Genomic DNA, 19321 nt, shown 5'->3' with positions numbered 1-19321 from the left:
ATGTGCTAGGAATTGGGTACGTCTGTGCCATCTAGGCGAGCTAACCTGTAAGATGTAGGGCGTGTAACCTCCTTGATCATGAAGGGTCCTTCCCATGGGGTTGCGAGTTTATGGACACCTGCCTGATTCGTCTTCCACTTCAGGACCAGGTCCCTAACCACGAAGAACCGCTCCTTGACGTTCTTGTTGTAGTACCTGCGCAAAACAGTAAGGTATTTGGCTGTACGTACGCAAGAGTCGAGCTGCTTCTCTTCTGCACTATTCACTTCTAGCTCCCGCACTTCATTAGCTTTGTCTTCATCGAAGTTCTCTACCCGTGCTGATCTGAAAGCTATATCTGTTGGAAGTACTGCCTCAGCACCATAAACCATAAAGTATGGTGATACACCGGTATTGTGACTGGGCTGGGTTCTGAGACCCCAGACCACGGCTGGTAACTCTTTGAGCCATCTTCCAGGAGCTTTGTCATTCTCTCTGTACATCCTCTTCTTAAGTGCGTCCAGGATCATACCGTTTGCCCACTTGACCTGTCCATTAGCTCTAGGGTGTGCCACCGAGATGTATTTTACTACTATACTCCTTTCATCGTAGAAGTCCCAAAAAGCGTTCCCGATGAACTGAGTACCCAGATCGGTGATGATGCTGTTGGGTATGCTGAAGCGGTGGATGACCTGGTCGAGGAACGCGAAAGCCTTTTCTGAAGATGCTGTGACCAGGGGCATATACTCTATCCACTTGGAGAATTTGTCGATCAACACAAAGACGCATGTAAATTTCCCAGGTGCCGGTTTGAAAGGGCCGATCATATCCAATCCCCAGCATGCGAAGGGCCAAGAGGCTGGAATAGTCTGAATCTCATGTGCTGGTACGTGGATTCTCTTGGTGAAGAACTGACAACCTTCACAATAGCGGGCCAGCTTCTCTACATCGGCTACAGCTGACGGCCAATAAAACCCTGCTCGGAAAGCCTTGCCAACCAGTGTTCTCAAGGCCGCGTGGTTGCCACAGGAGCCGGAGTGGATGTTGTCTAGGAGGCATTCACCATCCTCCTAGGTTATACACTTCATCAAGATTTCCTCCTTCGCGTTCTTACGCCACAATTTGCCATTGACGAGCAAATACTGCTTACTGCGACGCATCAGGCATTCGTTTTCTATCCGATTGGTGTAACCGCTACCATCTGTTAGGTACTTGATGAAAGGTACTCTCCAGTCAGGCTCCTTAGTGGTCGGAGGTGGTTCGGTGGTGTTTGACGCCGTAACCGTAGCCACCAATAGCTGGTCTGGAGGCTTGTCGACCGCGGGATCTTCTTCTTTGATGGAAGGCGTGAGCAGGTCTTGAACAAATACGCCATGTGGGACTTTAGCTTGGGATGATCCTAACTTTGACAGTGCATCTGCTGCTTGATTTTTGTCCCAGACCACATGTGTGTATTCGATGCCATAGAACTTGCCTTCCAGCTTTCTGATCGATTTGCAGTATGCGTCCATCTTTTCGCTGGTCGTATCCCAGTCCTTGTTGAGTTGGTTGTTGACCAGAGCTGAGTCTCCGTAGACATAGAGACGTTTGACACCGAGCTCAACTGCAATGCGCAGACCATGTAGACATGCTTCATACTCGGCGACATTATTAGACGCCAGAAAATAAATCCTGAGGACATATCGGAGCTGCTCCTTAGATGGTGATACAAAAAGGACTCCTGCTCCTGCATCGTCGATGTTGAGAGAGCCATTGAAATACATCTTCCAATACTCGGCGGGCCCCTGAGAGGCAGGTGTACTTAAGTCTGTCCACTCGATGATGAAATCGACAAGTGCCTGAGACTTGATTGTAGTACGGCTTGCAAATTCCAAGGAGAAAGGGCATAGCTCCATTGCCCATTTGACGATGCACCCGTTCGTATCCTTGTTGCGAATGATGTCTCCCAGAGGGTACTTGGTCATGACCACCACACGATATCCGTCGAAGTAATGTTTCAACTTTCGGGATGTAGTCAGTATGGCGTAGATCAGTTTCTGAATCTGTGGGTACCTGGTCTTGGATTCATTGAGTACCTCACTAATGAAATAGACTGGTCACTGTATCTTGTATATGTGGCCGGGCTCACCGCGCTCGACCACCATGGCAGTAGAGACCACTTGATTAGTTGCCGCAATGTAAAGCAGGAGGGTTTTGTCTTCTCTGGGAGCAGTGAGGACCGGAGGTGATGTAAGGAATTGTTTCAGCTGTGTAAAGGCAACGTCTGCTTCCTCCAACCACTCAAACTTCTCGGATGCTTTGAGTAGCTTGAAAAATGGTAGACCTTTTTCGCCTAATCTTGATATAAAATGACTGAGGGCAGCCATGCATCCGGTAAGCTTCTGAACATCCTTCACCTTTTTGGTTGGCTTCATGTCCAAGATAGCTTTTGCCTTCTCTGGGTTAGGGCGTATGCCGTCGTGACTGACGATGTTGCCAAGCAGTATACCAGATGGGACACCAAAGATGCACTTCTTTGGGTTTAATTTCCATTGGAATGTGTTAAGGGCTACAAAGGTACGCTCTAGGTTGTCAACAAGGGTGTATGCTTCCTTGGTTTTAATGACTACATCGTCAACATAAGCCTCAACAAGGTCGTCTTTTATCTCGTCTTTAAGGTAGGCCTGTATGGCGCGTTGGTAGGTAGCCCTAGCGTTCTTGAGCCCGAACGACATGGTCGTGTAGCAGTAGGCGCCGAAGGGCGTGATGAAGGATGTCTTGATCTGGTCGTCCTTTTTGAGAGCGATCTGGTGATAACTAGAGTAGCAATCGAGAAAGGAAAGCAGCTCGCAACCGGTGGTTGAATCTACGACCTCGTCTATGCGAGGTAAGCCGAAGGGGTCTTTAGGGCAGTGTTTGTTGAGATCAGTATAATCAACGCACATTCTCCATTCATTATTCTTTTTGCGTACAAGAACCAGGTTGGCTAACCACTCCGGATGATATACTATTTTAATAAATTTGGCTGCTAAAAGCTATGTAACTTCTACCCTAATAGCCTCCTTTTTGTCGCGAGCGAACCGTCGTAGCTTCTGTTTGATGGGTTTGGCCTTGCCATCGACATTTAAGGAGTGCTCGATCAAGTTCTGAGGTACACCGGGCATGTCAGCGGGTTTCCATGCGAACACACTCATGTTGCTTCTCAAGAACCTGATGAGCGCGCCTTCCTATTTAGGATCTAGGTTGGCCCCAATAAGGGCCGTTTTACTGGGATCACCATCGACCAGCTGGATTGCTTTGTGCTCTTTGGACTTGATGTTCTTGTGTGGGGCCTTGAGCTCTGGAATCTCCAGGTGATCGGCTGGGGTCTTCTTGGCATCGAGCGTGGTCTCAGCCATGCAAATAGAGAGGTCGTGAGCCTCTACTATTTTGAAGCTGTCCTCCTTGCAGGTGTAAGCTGCGTAGACGTTGCCCCTAAGAGTTAGAACCCCCTTCTCAGTAGGCATCTTGAGCATCAAATACCTGTAGTGAGGTATGGCCATGAACTTGGTGAGCGCTGGTCGACCAAGGATAGCATGGTAGGTGCCTTCGAAGTCAACAACAACAAAGTTGACGTAGTTGGTGCGGAAGTGGTCTGGAGTACCAAATTGAACAGGTAGCGTGATCTGCTCGAGAGGTGTGGAGCTCTGTTCGGGGAGGACACCCCAGAACTGTGCCTCGTATGGCTTGAGATCAGTCTGGGTTATCTTCAGGGCCGGCAAACTGTTCTTGAATAGTATATCAATGGAACTGCTGCCGTCAATCAGCACTCTATCGAACTGAACCTTGTTGATACAAGGATCGAGAACCAGAGGAAAATGCCCTGGCTCAGGTATTGCAGCCCATTGGTCTTTTCTGCTGAAGGAGATCTCATAGTGAGACCAAGGAGGGAGCCGCGGATCGGCGATGAGGTTGTTGGCATTGGCCACGTTCAGATAGGCGCGAGCGAGTAGCTTGCGCTCTTGTTTGGTCTCGATGGACACTCTGCCCCCAATGATGGTATGGACGTGGTCGGTTGGCTTGACGTACTTGTGACGGGGATCGGCATCTTCATCATCGTTGTCCTCGTCACACTGCACCCCTGCGTCGTTAGGCTTGTTGGATTTATCCGGAGCCTGTTGGCGCGTATAGATGGATTTGAGAACACAGCAATCCTCCATGGTATGGTTTGACTTGGGGTGGAGCTGGTAGGATCCTTTTAATGCTTTGGCGTAGTCTTCTTCGTAATTGCAACGTCCGCCACCTTTTTTAACGATGTTGACTTCACCATCATCTTCCTGAGAACGCTTGCCCCTGTAATCGTCACGGCGATTACGCCGCTGATTATGCTGGTCACGGTGGTCGTGGGAATCGTTGCGCTGGTTGTGGCGATCAAAATTGTCGTTCCGACCACGGTTGCCACGGTAGTCGTCGTGGTGTGGGGGGTGGTCGGAGCGTGGAACCCTTGCTGCTTCTTCGATGATTATCTTTTTAGCATCATCGGCATCCGCATATTTTTAGCAGTGGCTAGGAGCGCTGTGACTGATTCAGGTCTCTTGCGGAGGAGCTTGTCCCTTAGGGCATCGTGGAAGCGGAGACCAGTGATGAAAGCCTCGATTGCCTCATTGTCGGAGATTGATGGGACCTTGATGCGCATCTCTGAGAAGCATCGGACATACTCGTGCAGTGGCTCATCTTTGCAATCTCGAATCCGCTGTAGATCATATTTGTTGCTGGGTTGCTCGCAAGTAGCAATGAAGTTGTCGATGAATACTTGCTTGAGCTCTTGCCAAGAATCAAAGTAGTTTGCCGGTAAGCTGACCAGCCATTGGTGGCCTGCATGGCCGACGGTGACTGGGAAGTAATTATACATGACATGCTCATCAGCCATGGCTGATCTACACGTGGTTTCGTAGAGCATGACCCATAATTCGGGGTTCTCCTTGCCATCGTACTTCTGAAGTTTTTTGAGCTTGAAGTTCTTGGGCCATATGACTTGGCGAAGGTGTGGAGTAAACTGCTTCAAATTCGGAGGGCCATGGGTAGTATCATATTCCATACGGCGATAGCTTTTGTGGGATGCACGATCGTTGGCTCTTTGGTTAATGCGATCACGCAGATCGCGTTCTCCAAGGGAATGGCGGAGATCGTTATTGCCATCATGGCGACCCCAATTGCCACCCTGGTTAACCCTACGACCGTGGTTATCACGGTGATTGTCGTGGTTGTCTTAGTGGTTATCGTCCCGACCACCATCATGACCACCGTTTCTGCCTTGACGGTTGTCTGATGGGTCGTTGTTGCACGAGCCACGTTGGTTGGGTGGCTGTGAGCGACTTGAGTACTGGCGGCTGTGGCTTGATTCGACTGAGATGGATGGAGCCCGGGCTTGATTCACAATCTCTATGGTCTAGGCCATAGCAGCCGTTAGGTAAGCTTGTATATCATCACGAACTGCCTGGATTTCCAGGGTATTGGGTAGTCGTTGCATTGTCGCCATAGCAACAACTACGTTGGCGCTTGGAGTCCTGAAGACCTGCTTGTCCCCCACCCTATCAAAGGCATTGTTAAGGTTGCGTGGCTGGACCCGTATGCGTCGTGCCTCCTCTTCTGCCTCGGCTTCGACTTGTCGGCGATTAAACCGATCGATATTGCATGCTTCGTGTGCCAGCCTTTCTTGTTCTATTTCGCCAACTACTGGTGGTTCATCATTACTAACAATATTGATCAAGTCTCCTCGCCTTGGTGGGAAGGATGGGAATCGTGGGAACCCCAGGGCGTGGTCTGGGATATCCAGATCATATTCAACGCCTTCATTGCCATGATGCTAGAGCTCGGTGTGGACAGAGGCATTAGATGTGATGCCGGACGGGGAGCTTGAGCCACCCTCTTGAACTATGTGGACCGATCCTTCTTGATACTCCTCAATCCGGACCATATTGACAAAGTTGCGCAGGCCGTAGGGCTGAGCCTGGTAGTTCTCCATCGAGGCTTCGTACTCAGAGAGCCGGAGACCCATCGCGGGGGCTGGCCAGCGACGAATAGAGCGCTCTTCAGGACTAGATGTGATCACGAGATCCATACCGAGTCATACTGGACGACTGGCCCGAGCTGGTTGGGTAGATCTGTTGTGGGTAGTGGTTACCTGCTCATTAGGTTGACTTTGAATCGAACTTACCAGAGCTAGGGTTTCGGCAAGATTGGTGCCGACCCGATCGATAGAGTCGAGCAGGTCGGTGTTGTTGATCTGCCTCCCTTTGTAGCGAGGAAGCGGACGACGGGTTGTTGGCGTGGCTGAAGATGATGCTGGCGTGGCCGGAGCCAGATCCACCGTGGTCGGAGCCGTAGCCGATGCAGATGAAGCAGTGGTCGACGCAGATTGAATCCGCGCCTCCTCCATGGTCATGGCGATGAAGTCATCGGAGCCAGTGGTCCAGGTGATCTGGCCGATGGTGAACGTGAGGCCGTTCGGCGTAGCCATGGAACCGGGGATGATGACCATCTTGTTCGTCTGGAGAGCAGTACGCACACCCCCTACCTGGCATGCCACTGTCGACGAAATATGGTCAGCAGTCTACCTAGGGGTATGCCCAAGGTAGTAGATTTATCGGCGGACAGATGCGCAAGCTACAAACAAGATGGTGACGCAAGACAGACACGAGGTTTTATCTAGGTTCAGCCGCCGTGAGGGTGTAATACCTACGTCATGCGTCTGATTGTATTGCTATATGTCAATGAGAGATGTTTTTGAGAGGGGTCCCCTGCCCGCCTTATATAGTCTGGGGGGTAGGGTTACAGATCTGGAAACTAATCCTAACCAGTTACAATTGACATAGGTGGCTGGATAAGGATTCCTATTCTAACCAACCAGGATCTTGCTTGATCTCCAAATCTACCTTGATTCCTTGCGCGGGACTCCAAATAGATTGGTCGGGCCACGCGTAGTCTTCTAGCAGGCCAGACCCCCTGGTCCGGGCTGGCCCAAGCCTAGCCGTAAAGGTATAGGGGTTAATATCCCCACACAGATTACACAAAGTGATGTCTTCACCACCAAAACTTATATGACAAGAACTTAACAAAGGATGCTAACACGACAAACATAAAGTAGAGTCGACTTGAGACGTTGCACGGTCTCGAGCATTAGACCACCGTGGCCTCTCTGTTGGTGCGGTCATCTTGTTGGCAGCTGGTTTGGCCTTCTTCTTCTAAGCGTTGCCCAATTCCACTATTTGTTTCAATAAGTTCTCTACTTTTATCTAACAAATTCGCCTACTATTTCTACGTAATCTAAAACCAAGAACAAATCTCACTAGTTATAATTACAAAATGTAACATTATCGGTATTACAAGTATAATTCATTAGGGTAGCACCATAGGTCTGTCGATACGGGACCCACAGGATACCCCACAAAGGAAAGAGAAGATCTAGTCTAACTAGGATTCTTCCCTTGTAATCCTAGTAGTAGTACTATTCAGTAATCCTACTAGTAACTCTCATTATAAACCGACTAGGACTCTGACCTCCTGACTATATAAAGGAGGGCAGGGCTCCTGGACGAGAGGACAATTGTACAACACAACATATCACAATCAATCCAACGCAAAGGCTAACGCCGACTGGACGTAAGGTTATTACTCGATCCACGATCGAGGGCCTGAACCAGGATAAATCGACTGTCTCTTGCGTTAACCATCGAGTTCAGCATACGCCGAAGCCCGAACATACTGCCCCGGGTACCCCCGTGGCAGGCTATCGGTGGTAAAACATCGACAGCTGGCATGCCAGGTAGGGGCTTTGGGCGACTTTGCATCCGAGAGCTCGATGGACCTCGATAACATGATCTTCCCGACGGGATCAACTTTCATCTTTGGCTCATGGATCTGCGAGGCGGACAACTACGGCAGGCTCCAAAGCCATCTCCTCAAAGATCCGGATCATCATGAAGAATTTCCTATTTCGACAACTACGACGGATCAGCTCACCAGAAGATTCGCGCAGCTCATAATATCCGATTCGAATAAGATTTCACGGCTACGTGCATCCGACTCGAATTCAAGCTCCATGTCCAAGATGAAGTCTTATTCGAGTGCTTTCAAGAAACTGAGTTCTTTTTTGGCAGGATTCTAGAGCATAACCCAAAACAACATGGATTACCCTCAGAGTTCTTTCAAAAAGTCGAGTTCTTTTCCATTTGGGCTCGACAACACGGCAAAATCCTATCAGGGACAGATCGAAAGGTCTTTCAATCCAATGCTTGGGATACCACTGACAGGAGCCCAGGAGGGTCTCGTGCTAACAATAACATCGTGAGACTGTATCATCCACTGGCCAGGTTCCATTCCTGAAGATAGCGGAACCCAACTAGTCGGCACAACAACAATAGCTATTCTACCTTACCAAGAAGGAGACTCGATCTGCGACATCGAGGCGTCTACTGAAGTCATCAGCAACTCTGATAGTATGAAAACTAACACCAATAACAGAACGGCTCATGCACGGGAAGTGCTCATGGTTCGACGTCCTCGGTCACCATTAAACCCCCCAGAAGCACCCGATGTCAGGTCATCAGATGAATCAGAATCCAACATATCACCCTTTGCCCAGGGCTACGATGGAGAAACCGAGAGTCAGAGATAGGCTAGAGAAAGGAAAAACAAGTTGAAGCAAGGGCGCCAACACCGCGCTAGGCAGCGCAGAGAAGCCTGGATCAGATACAAGTCAGATTTGGCTGAATACGATAAAAGAAAATCACAACAAGAAGCCGAAGAAAGACGCACGGTGAATACACCTTACGATAAGATTCGAGAAGCATTAGAAGAACTCAGGGCAACTTCACATCACGGAGAGAAGTACGAACAGCTCCAGGACTTGCTCCGGTCGACGATCCCAAGAACGCATGAAGAGAGAGCCCGATCGAGACTACCCGCCAGATCAACAACCCGCAGGCAAGAAGATCAAAATCAAAGGAAGTCCGCTTTCGAAAGACTTGGGCCAAGTGGAAGCCATAACAGAGAAAGTAGGAAGGAACATAATCAAGGCCACCAATTTGAACAACCAAGGAAGACCAGGAGTAGGGTGCCTACCCAGACAGCCTCGCAGACTTATTCCCATCAAAACAACACTTGGCTAGAAGAAGGAGCCAAATCCGAATTCAAAGAAGCCGGAACGCACGACAGATTCCCCTATTTCGCGAACAGGTTGGCATCAGTACGATTACCTCACAAATTCAAACCGTCTAACCACTCCAAGTATGATGGCAAAACCGAACCAAGGCAATGGCTCAGAATATATTCACAATCAATTGAACTAGCCGGAGGAGACGACGATATCAAAACCTTGTTCTTTCCCATGGCACTAGAAACTATGCCCCTCCAATGGTTCGACAAGTTAAATCCAGGATCTATCAGAAATTGGGAGGACTTGCAAAGAGCTTTTTGTGAAAATTTTGCAGGAATCATTACACACCCAATCACTCATGCAGAACTAAAAGGACTCAAGCAAAAGGGAGGCGAAAGTCTCAGAAATTACTATCGACGATTCGGCGAACTACGGGCTCAAGTGCATGACATCACCGAACGAGAAGTAATTGAAGCTTTCTCTCACGGAATCATGGCTACGTGGCAATTTCAAGATTTCTGCAAAGAAAATCCAAGAAACAATGAAGAATTCAGGCGAACAGTGGAAAAGATGATTACTGCAGAAGAAAAAACACAAGAGAGGTTTTCGGATAGAAGCAACCAGGACAACCCAGATAAGCAAAATCATCGAAATAGCAGACATCAAGAAAGGAAACGTAGACCAGACAATACCGTGGCAATGGCCGACAAATCAAAGAAGTTTTCCAAACCCAGAAGATATGATGACATTGAAAACATACGTTGCCCATTGCACCCTAATGGGAGGCACACCATCAGAAATTGTTACACTTTCAATGATCGATACGCAAGAAAAGATAGTAAGGAGAGCACCAAAGAGGACAATCAGAAAAAAGACGAAGACAACCACGAGGACAAAGGATTCCAAAAACCCAGGGGAACGGTAGCAGTGATCTTCTCAGGGGCTCCAGATTGCAGAAGCAAACATCAAGAAAAACTAGCACTATGGACTATCATGACAGCAGAACCAGCTACACCAAGATATCTCAATTGGTCACAGTATCCTATCCAATTTACCAGAGAAGACCAATGGACTAGCGTGGGAAACGCAGGCCATTATCCACTGGTGCTAGATCCAACTATTGCTGGTATGACTGTCACCAAAGTATTAATCGACGGGGGAGCCGGACTCAACATCATCTTTTCAGAAACACTAAGGAAGATGGGACTACAACTCGCCGGGATGATCACACCAACAAGCACACCTTTTTACGGAATAGTACCCGGCAAAGCAGCCATGCCGCTCGGACAAATTACTCTACCAGTCACTTTTGGAACACCCTCAAACTACCGTACGGAATTCATCAAATTTGAGGTGGCGGACTTTGAGTCATCATACCACGCGATTCTCGGACGGCCAGCACTAGCGAAATTCATGGCGATACTACATTACCCGTATTTGCTGCTCAAGATGCCAGGACCTAATGGAGTACTTTCCCTTCGAAGTGACTTGAAACGCGCCTTTGACTGCGATGTTCAAGCAATCCAGATTGCAGCCAGAGCACAAGATGACCAAAGTAGAAAAGAAATAGCCACAATTGCTGCAGAGATAAGCCAAGAAGAATTAGAAATACCGGCTAAAAAGCCCAGCATCATCACGCCACCAAAAGAAGCCGACGTCAAGTAGATCGACCTGGGTACTGGCGATACCTCCAAGACGGCCACTATCAGTGCTCACCTCTCGACAAAATAGGAACGCGCGCTCACCAACTTTCTTCGGGACAACAAAGATATCTTCGCTTGGAAGCCGGCCGACATGCCAGGTGTCCCAAGAGAGTTGGCTGAGCACAGAATTGATGTTAATGAAAGCTCCAAGCCTATAAAGCAATGGCTACGACGATTCTCACCCGACAAAAAGGCAGCGATTAAAAAGGAAATCACAAAACTGATGGCAGCCGGATTCATCAGAGAAATCCTTCATCCAGACTGGCTAGCAAACCCGGTCCTTGTGCAGAAGAAGAACACAAACGAGTGGCGTATGTGCATCGACTACACAGATCTCAACAAACATTGCCCAAAAGATCCGTTCGGGCTACCACGCATTGACCAGATAGTCGACTCAACAGCAGGGTCTGCACTATTATCCTTTCTCGATTGCTATTCAGGGATATCACCTAGATCGCATTAAAAGAACAAGACCAGAGCAAGACATCTTTTATTACTCCGTTCGGTGCTTACTGTTACAAGACCATGTCGTTTGGACTAAAGAACGCCGGTGCCACATACCAAAGAGCTATCCAAACTTGCCTTGGGGATCAAATCAGGTGAAAATGTGGAGGCATACGTGGATGATGTAGTGGTGAAAACAAAGAACCCAGACACTATGATTGAAGATTTAGAGCAAACATTCGAAAACTTGAAGAGATGGAGATGGAAGTTGAACCCAAATAAATGTGTATTCAGAGTTCCTTTAGGACAACTACTCGGATTTTTGGTCAGTCAGCGCGGGATTGAAGCCAGCACCAAGCAAATTCGAGCTATAACAGAAATGGGTCCACCTAGAAGTATCAAAGATGTGCAGAAACTAACAGGATGCATGGCGGCCCTCAACCATTTCATATCAAGACTCGGCGAAAAGGGGTTACCTTTCTTTAAACTACTAAAGAAGACAGACAAGTTTGAATGGACAAAGGAGGCCGACGAAGCCTTCAAGAAACTTAAGGCATACCTCACATCCTCACCAATTCTCACACCCCCAAGGAAAGACAAAGACATGATGTTATACATTGCGGCGACTACTGCTGTGGTCAGCACGACAGTAGTTGTAGAAAGAGAAGAAGAAGAACTCGTGTATAAAGTGCAACGACCCGTATACTACATCAGCGAAGTATTATCTGAATCAAAAATACGGTACCCGCATGTACAAAAACTACTCTATGCCCTATTGATCACTTCACGCAAGCTTCGCCACTATTTTGAAAGCCACCAGATCACAGTAGTGACAGACTTCCCGCTCGGAGACATCTTACACAACAGAGATGCAACGGGACGCATATCAAAGTGGGCAGTCGAACTCGGAGCTCTTAACATCAATTTCACCCCGCGGAAGGCAATCAAATCTCAAGCCCTTGCCGATTTTGTGGCCGAGTGGACAGAGATTCAACAACCTTTATCAGATACAATCCTTGACCACTGGAAGATGTACTTTGATGGGTCACTCAAACTAGGCGGAGCCGGTGCAGGCGTCCTCCTCATTTCTCTAGAAGGAAAACAACTCAAGTACGTCCTTCAGATATTATGGCAAGCTACAAATAACGAAGCAGAATATGAAGCCCTCATCCACGGGCTACGAGTGGCAATTACCCTTGGAATAAAAAGATTACTCATATACGGCGATTCAGCAGTAGTCATCAACCAAGTCAACAAAGATTGGGATTGCACCAAAGAAAACATGGGTGCTTACTGTGCTGAAATACGGAAACTTGAAAAACATTTCCAAGGATTAGAAATTTTACACGTCCTACGCGATTCCAACATTGCAGCAGATGTCCTTGCCAAGCTCGGATCAGACAGAGCGAAGGTTCCACCCGGCGTATTCATAGAAGAGCTATCAGTTCCCTCTATCAAACAACCCGGTGAAACAACACATGAAATTCAGGCTAAAAGCGTTCAGATCTTGGTAATCAACACTTCATGGAGCCAAGTTTTCATCGACTATATCAAAGAAAATAAATTGCCAGCAGATAAAGCAGAAGCCACCCAAGTTGTTCGCAGAAGCAAAAACTACGTTCTAGTAGGAGATAGACTTTACAGAAGAGCAGCATCATCAGGAGTACTCCTAAAATGTGTCTCATTTGAAGAAGGCAAAGAGATCCTAGACGAAATACACTCAGGTTGCTGTGGAAATCATGCCGCCTCAAGGACACTGGTTGGCAAAGCATTTCGCACCAGGATTCTACTGGCCAACCGCTTTGAAAGACGCAGAAGAACTTGTCAGAAAATGCAAAGGTTGCCAAATGTTTGCAAGACAAGCCCATGTACCAGCTCACAATCTTATCTGCATCCCACCTGCTTGGCCTTTTTCCTGCTGGGGGCTGGATCAAGTAGGACCCCTGAAGAAAGCAAAAGGCGGCTTCGAGTACATCTTTGTAGCAATCGACAAGTTCACCAAGTGGATTGAATACAAACCACTTGCGAAATACAGCGCAACCAAAGCAGTCGAGTTCATCCAAGACATTACGCACCACTTCGGCATGCCCAATCGAATCATCACAGATCTAGGCTCCCCCTTCACAGCTACAGAATTCAAGAGCTGGGCACAAGACTGTGGTTTCAGTATAGACTATGCGTCTGTTGCACATTCGAGAAGCCAACGGACAAGTAGAAAGGGCTAATGGACTCATACTAGCCTGGATTAAAACCAAGGTTATACGAAGAACTAGTGGACTATGGGTCCAAATGGATTGAAGAATTACCGAAAGTAGTATGGGGGCTACGAACTCAAATAAGCAGAGCAACAGGCTACTCACCCTTCTTCCTAGTTTACGGGTCAGTGGCCATACTGCCTGCCGACTTGATCTGGACATCACCAAAGATAGAACAATACGATGAAGGAGAAGCAGAACACACAAGAAGATTAGAACTCAACAGCTCAGAAGAAGTCAGAGTAAACGCTACCCTCCAATCAGCCAGATACCTACAAGGTTTAAGATGACACTACAACAAGAGTACCCATCCTCGATCACTACAAGTCGGAGACTTAGTGCTAAGAAGGATACAAAAGACTGACGGACGACATAAGCTACTCAGTCCATGGGAAGGTCCGTTCATTGTTACAAAAGTCACCGGACTAGGCACATACAAGTTAATAACCGAAGATGGAAAAGAAGTTAGCAATACATGGCACATCAGCCAGCTAAGAAGATTCTACGCGTAAAAACAACTCAAGAAAAAACAGATATGCAAGCCACAAGGGACCAACGTTCACAATCGACGAAGGACAATATTCTTCAACAACATATGTATTAGTTTATATTCATGATCAATAAAGATGATATTCATCCACAGCATGTCTTGTCATGACTTCCAACGAGTTGTTTTCACGAAACAAAAAGCAAAATGGCTGAAAACATGCCTGAGCATCCCGGCCGAGAGCAAAATAGCTGAAAACACGCTTGAGCCCGCCGATGAGGGTAGCTAAAAGCTAACACCCGAAACAAAAAGTAAAATGGCTGAAAACATGCCTGAGCATCCCGGCCGAGAGCAAAATAGCTGAAAAGACGCTTGAGCCCGCCGATGAGGGTAGCTAAAAGCTAACACCCGAAACAAAAAGCAAAATGGCTGAAAATATGCCTGAGCATCCCGGCCGAGAGCAAAATAGCTGAAAACACGCTTGAGCCCGCCGATGAGGGTAGCTAAAAGCTAACACCCGAAACAAAAAGCAAAATGGCTGAAAATATGCCTGAGCATCCCGGCCGAGAGCAAAATAGCTGAAAAGACGCTTGAGCCCGCCGATGAGGGTAGCTAAAAGCTAACACCCGAAACAAAAAGCAAAATGGCTGAAAACATGCCTGAGCATCCCGGCCGAGAGCAAAATAGCTGAAAACACGCTTGAGCCCGCCGATGAGGGTAGCTAAAAGCTAACACCCGAAACAAAAAGCAAAATGGCCGAAAACATGCCTGAGCATCCCGGCCAAGAGCAAAATAGCTGAAAAGACGCTTGAGCACACCAATGAGGGTAGCTAAAAGCTAACACCTAAAACTAGTCGACCGAAATTGAACTTCAAAAGACCCTCCAGCTCTTCGTTCCAAAAAGCAAGAGGCTCGGGGGCTACATCCAGATAGGAATACTTTTTCCTCAGAAAAGCACAAGCACCACTCAAAAAAGCATTCGGATGCCGAAGTTCGTCAAGGCAACATTCTATGCCGAGTCGTTTTTACATAGCGCGGACGAAAGGTTCTCAACACAAAGATTTACATCTAACAAGTCATAGCGTGGACAAAACACTCGATGGATCACAAAAGAGGAAGAAAAGAAAAGTACTCGACAAATCGAGGGATCTCGTCAGGATAACGCACAGAGTTGTTTTGCAGAGCAGAGACGAAAACGGGACAAAGTACTCAGCAAGTCAAGTAACTTTGACCACACCCAGGCAAAGAATACATCAACGAAAATAAAGAATCTTCATTTAAAGAGGAGTGTAATATTACAAGGGGCTGGTCAATCGGATCAGGCATTGTCATCAGGAAGGGAAATGTCAATATTTAGACTGTCTACAACCCTACTGGCTAAACCTTCGACCTCAGGCTCCATCCTCTCAATGACGTCAAGGTATTCTTGGCTTTCAGCTTCCTCTGCTATCTTGGACAGAGGCGCCTCTGGAGCAAGGACCCGGACCTGGGCCAGCACATTCTTGGTACATACTTGAGCACACTTCTTCGCGAACTCTTGGAAACGAGTCGGAATCCAGGGAATGAACTGCGCCCAAGATTGCCCGTCATCCGCTGGAGTCCAGAGAACATCGGCTACTGAACGAAAAGATTTCCACAAAACGTTCCAATTTTCAGTAGCCGTCGCCAGCTTCCCGGACAAGCCTTCAATAGTTTTTGGGCCTGCACAAGATCTCTGTCAGCTCCGCGCCTAATCAGCTTAGCAAGGGCGAGTTCTTCCTCAGCATGAGTAATTACCTCCTCAGCCTTATTATGACTAGAGCGGACAAGAGCCTTCATTTCATCGATACTCTCCGAGAGCTTCTGCTTCTCAACTCGGAGAACTAGACAAGACACCCAAGAACAAGTCAGCGAAAAAAGAAGTCAAAATACAAGAAGAAACAGGCAGAACCCGCGGCACCTTTGCATTCATTCTTCGCAAACTCCACCGCGGCATCTCTCTGCTTCTCTGTCTCCACTACCCGGGCACGAAGGGTCTTCTCCTCCTTTTGGTGCATTTGACGCTCTGTCTCCAACTCAGCCCGGAGAAGGTCGAGATCGGCTTTCAGAGCGTCCACCTCAGAAGACAACTTTCTCTCATTTTCAGATGAGAAAAAGAAGCCAGAATGATCACGAGAGAAAGACTGAGCAAAAAGAGGCAAAGAGAAACAAGGTGTAAGGACAGAAGAAAAACAAGCACGCAAAAAAGGAGTGGCAGTAAAACCTACCTAGAGCTTTTCACCAAAAGAAGTCACGAGGGTCGACAAGCTCCCCCAAGCTGTGGTCAGCTCTAACAACCGATGGGTGGCATCGAACTGTTGCACCACGTCACCAGAAAAAGAGGGACCGCCGGAAGCAAGAAAAGGGGAAGGAGAGGCCGGCTGGGGCGAAGAAGGAGCGACCAAAGCAACCTCCAGGGAAGCCGGAGCCAAACCCTCAGAAGGACCCGGCACGACGGCCACAGTCACCTCCAGAGCGGCCAAGTCCGCAACTTCGCCAGGTAGCTCCGAAGCCCCCGCAGCAACTTCATCAACAGAATGTTGTGAGTCCTGAGGCTCGGAACTCGTTGGCACGGCGGGAGGCAGAGAAGAAGTCGATGAAGAAACGGGAGAAGACGAAACACTGAAAAGTGATAAAAGGAAGCACCAATAAGAACCAGAAGAAGGAAGATAGAAGCCAAAAAGATAAAAGCCAGAATTTACTCACCCGACCACTTTCTTCTTCGCGAAGCCAAAAGAAGGCCTCGCAGGGGGAACCACGACGGCGAAAATGTCCCCGCCACCCAGCGACGGGAGCGGGATAGCCGACAACGGAGGCGCGGAAGAAGCCGGGGCTGGAGCCATGGAAGAACTCCGCACTGGAGGAGCGGTAGAGCTCAGGACCGAGGCTACCAAAGAACTCGACACCGGAGCTTTAGAAGAAGTCGGCGCGGGAGCCTCGGAAGAACTCACACCCGACCTCCGATTACTTCAAAAAGTTCAAGACTAAAAGTCAAGACAAAGAAGAGAAATTCAATGCAACAGGAATATGAAAAACAACTCACCGCCGCATGATGAGGGGTACTTCATCATCCTCTTCTCCCTCAGCCAAGGAAACCAGAGCACCTGCTGAAAAAAAGATAAAAAGTACTCGGTTCAAGAGGGAAACAGGAAAACAAAGGAACAAAGAGTATTAAATGTGCTCACCTAAGAGCATGCTAGCAACAACTGGAGTACCTGAGGGAGTACTTGGTTTGCGAGGCTTCTTGGAGACAGGCAGGCCAGATGAAGACCCATCCGTTCGCCCCCTCTTTGGGACACTGCGAGGACCGTGAGGGACTAGACGAGGAACATATTCTTCATATACATCAACAAATCCAGAAGAAACCCCAGGAAGGGCGGTAGAGGTTTGGGACTTACTAGTTACAGAAGTTCCAGCAAGTTTATCCCCAGTCTCCGCCACGGTGGGGAGAACATCAAGAGGGATCGGGTCAACAAAGTTCCGCCCAAGCTCCTGCAAAAAAGGATAAAACACCGAGACAAAGAAAAGCTAAGCAAAAACGGATGCAGCAAGAGTACATAAAGTACTCAAACAAAAAGATAGACAACTCACAGCTGGGGGCGGGTTGTTGGCTAAGAACTCGGAGACAGCAGGAGGAATGACGCTCACTCCTTTCAGCATCTTCTGGAGACGCTCGAGTACCTCCTCACCGGTCAGCTCAAGAGCTGGGACCATGTGTGAAGGATCCTCGGCCCCAGAATACTCAAAGCCAAGATGCTCCCGCTCTTTCAAAGGCTGAACCCGGCGACGAAGAAAGCTCGAAACAATACCAAAGCCGATCAAACCCTGCTGTTTCAGCATGCTAATCCTATCAAGGAGTGGCTGGATCACTTGAATCTTAGCAGGTGACTCAAGCTTCTTGTCCCATCGGTCATTCACCATAGGACCAGATCCAGAGTGGACGACGAGGGAAGGGATCAAATTGGCAGCGTAAAACCACTCGGCACGCCAATCTTTTATAGAATTGACCAGGTCATAGTCAAAAAACTTAATCTTGAGACCCTGGCGAAACTGAATCCCGCAACCGCCAAGAACGCTGGTTTCTTCATGGCGGGGTTGAGGTTTCAGATGAAAGAAAAAACAAAAAAGAGATAGAGAAGGAGGGATTCCAAGGAAAGCTTCACAAAGATGAACGAAAACAGAAAGATGGAGAACGACATTGGGGGTTAGATGGTTCAGACTAACCCTGAAATAACCAAGAAACTGATGAAGGAAGGCGGAAGCAGGAAGGCAAAGTCCGGCGTGGACAAAGGAAACGAAGAGGACAATCTCACCAGGACCCAGAGCTGGAACCCGATGCTCGCCCGGAACTCTCCATTCAGCGATGACTTTGCTTTGGATCAAGCCGTCGCTAACGAGCTCGCGCAGCTGGTCTTCGCTTGTTGTTGGAGCCGGCCAAACCTTCTGAGCAGCCCTCATGGCCACGAACTCCTGGTTTTCGATCAAAGAAAGGGATGACTCCTCATCCACGAAGGTCGCCTGGGACTTGCTTGTGGTTTTCTTCTTTCCCATGAACTGGCGAAAGCAAAAAAAAAGGCACTAGGGAAGATGAAGCTAGGATGATGGTGCTCGGGTGACAGCGACGATGACGGCGGCGGATTTCTAAAAGCTAGGGTTTAAAGGCAAGAGCTAGGCAGCAAGGGAAAGGAAGATAAAAGGTCTTTAAATAGATTTCTCAGTAATAAAAATGGCCCACAAGGCCCGTTAAAACACTGTGTGAGAACGCAACGGTCTATTTACCGACGCAGCTAGAACGATGGAGGGCACAAATCCACACAACGGTACAAACCAACGGGCAGATTTCAGACTTATCCGTCCGACACCACGGCAGGGCTATCAGATCGCTACAAGAACAACTCGTCGAACCAAGAAGAAAGAAAGGGCTACCTCACAAAGAACAAAGGAACCCGGTTATTTAAGAAAGAACTCGGTAATCTTATGAACGAACAGGGATCACAGCAGAAAAGTAAAAGACAACTCAGAAGACAAGATTCGTTCTATTACAAGTGGCTTCAAAAATAGAAGATTACAAATCTTACAAGACCCAACGAACTCGGTACCACGAAAAGCAAAGTAGCAAAGAGGAACGCGGATACGGCTAGGCTCTGGAACGACTACGTGTCCCAAATTGCTACTCGGAAGGACAAACCGCCATCAGCTACACTGTTTTCTTCAAAGGACGGACGCAGTGCATCCAAGGCGGAAATCGGCAGCACGGCAGGGCAACATGGAGCAGAGAAGGCCGGCGGGCATCTGTCTACCCAAGACCGATGTGATGCTG

Source organism: Miscanthus floridulus, chromosome 7 (genome assembly GCF_019320115.1).
Source record: "Miscanthus floridulus cultivar M001 chromosome 7, ASM1932011v1, whole genome shotgun sequence".
Taxonomy (NCBI): domain Eukaryota; kingdom Viridiplantae; phylum Streptophyta; class Magnoliopsida; order Poales; family Poaceae; genus Miscanthus; species Miscanthus floridulus.
Note: the sequence above shows the minus strand (reverse complement) of the source record.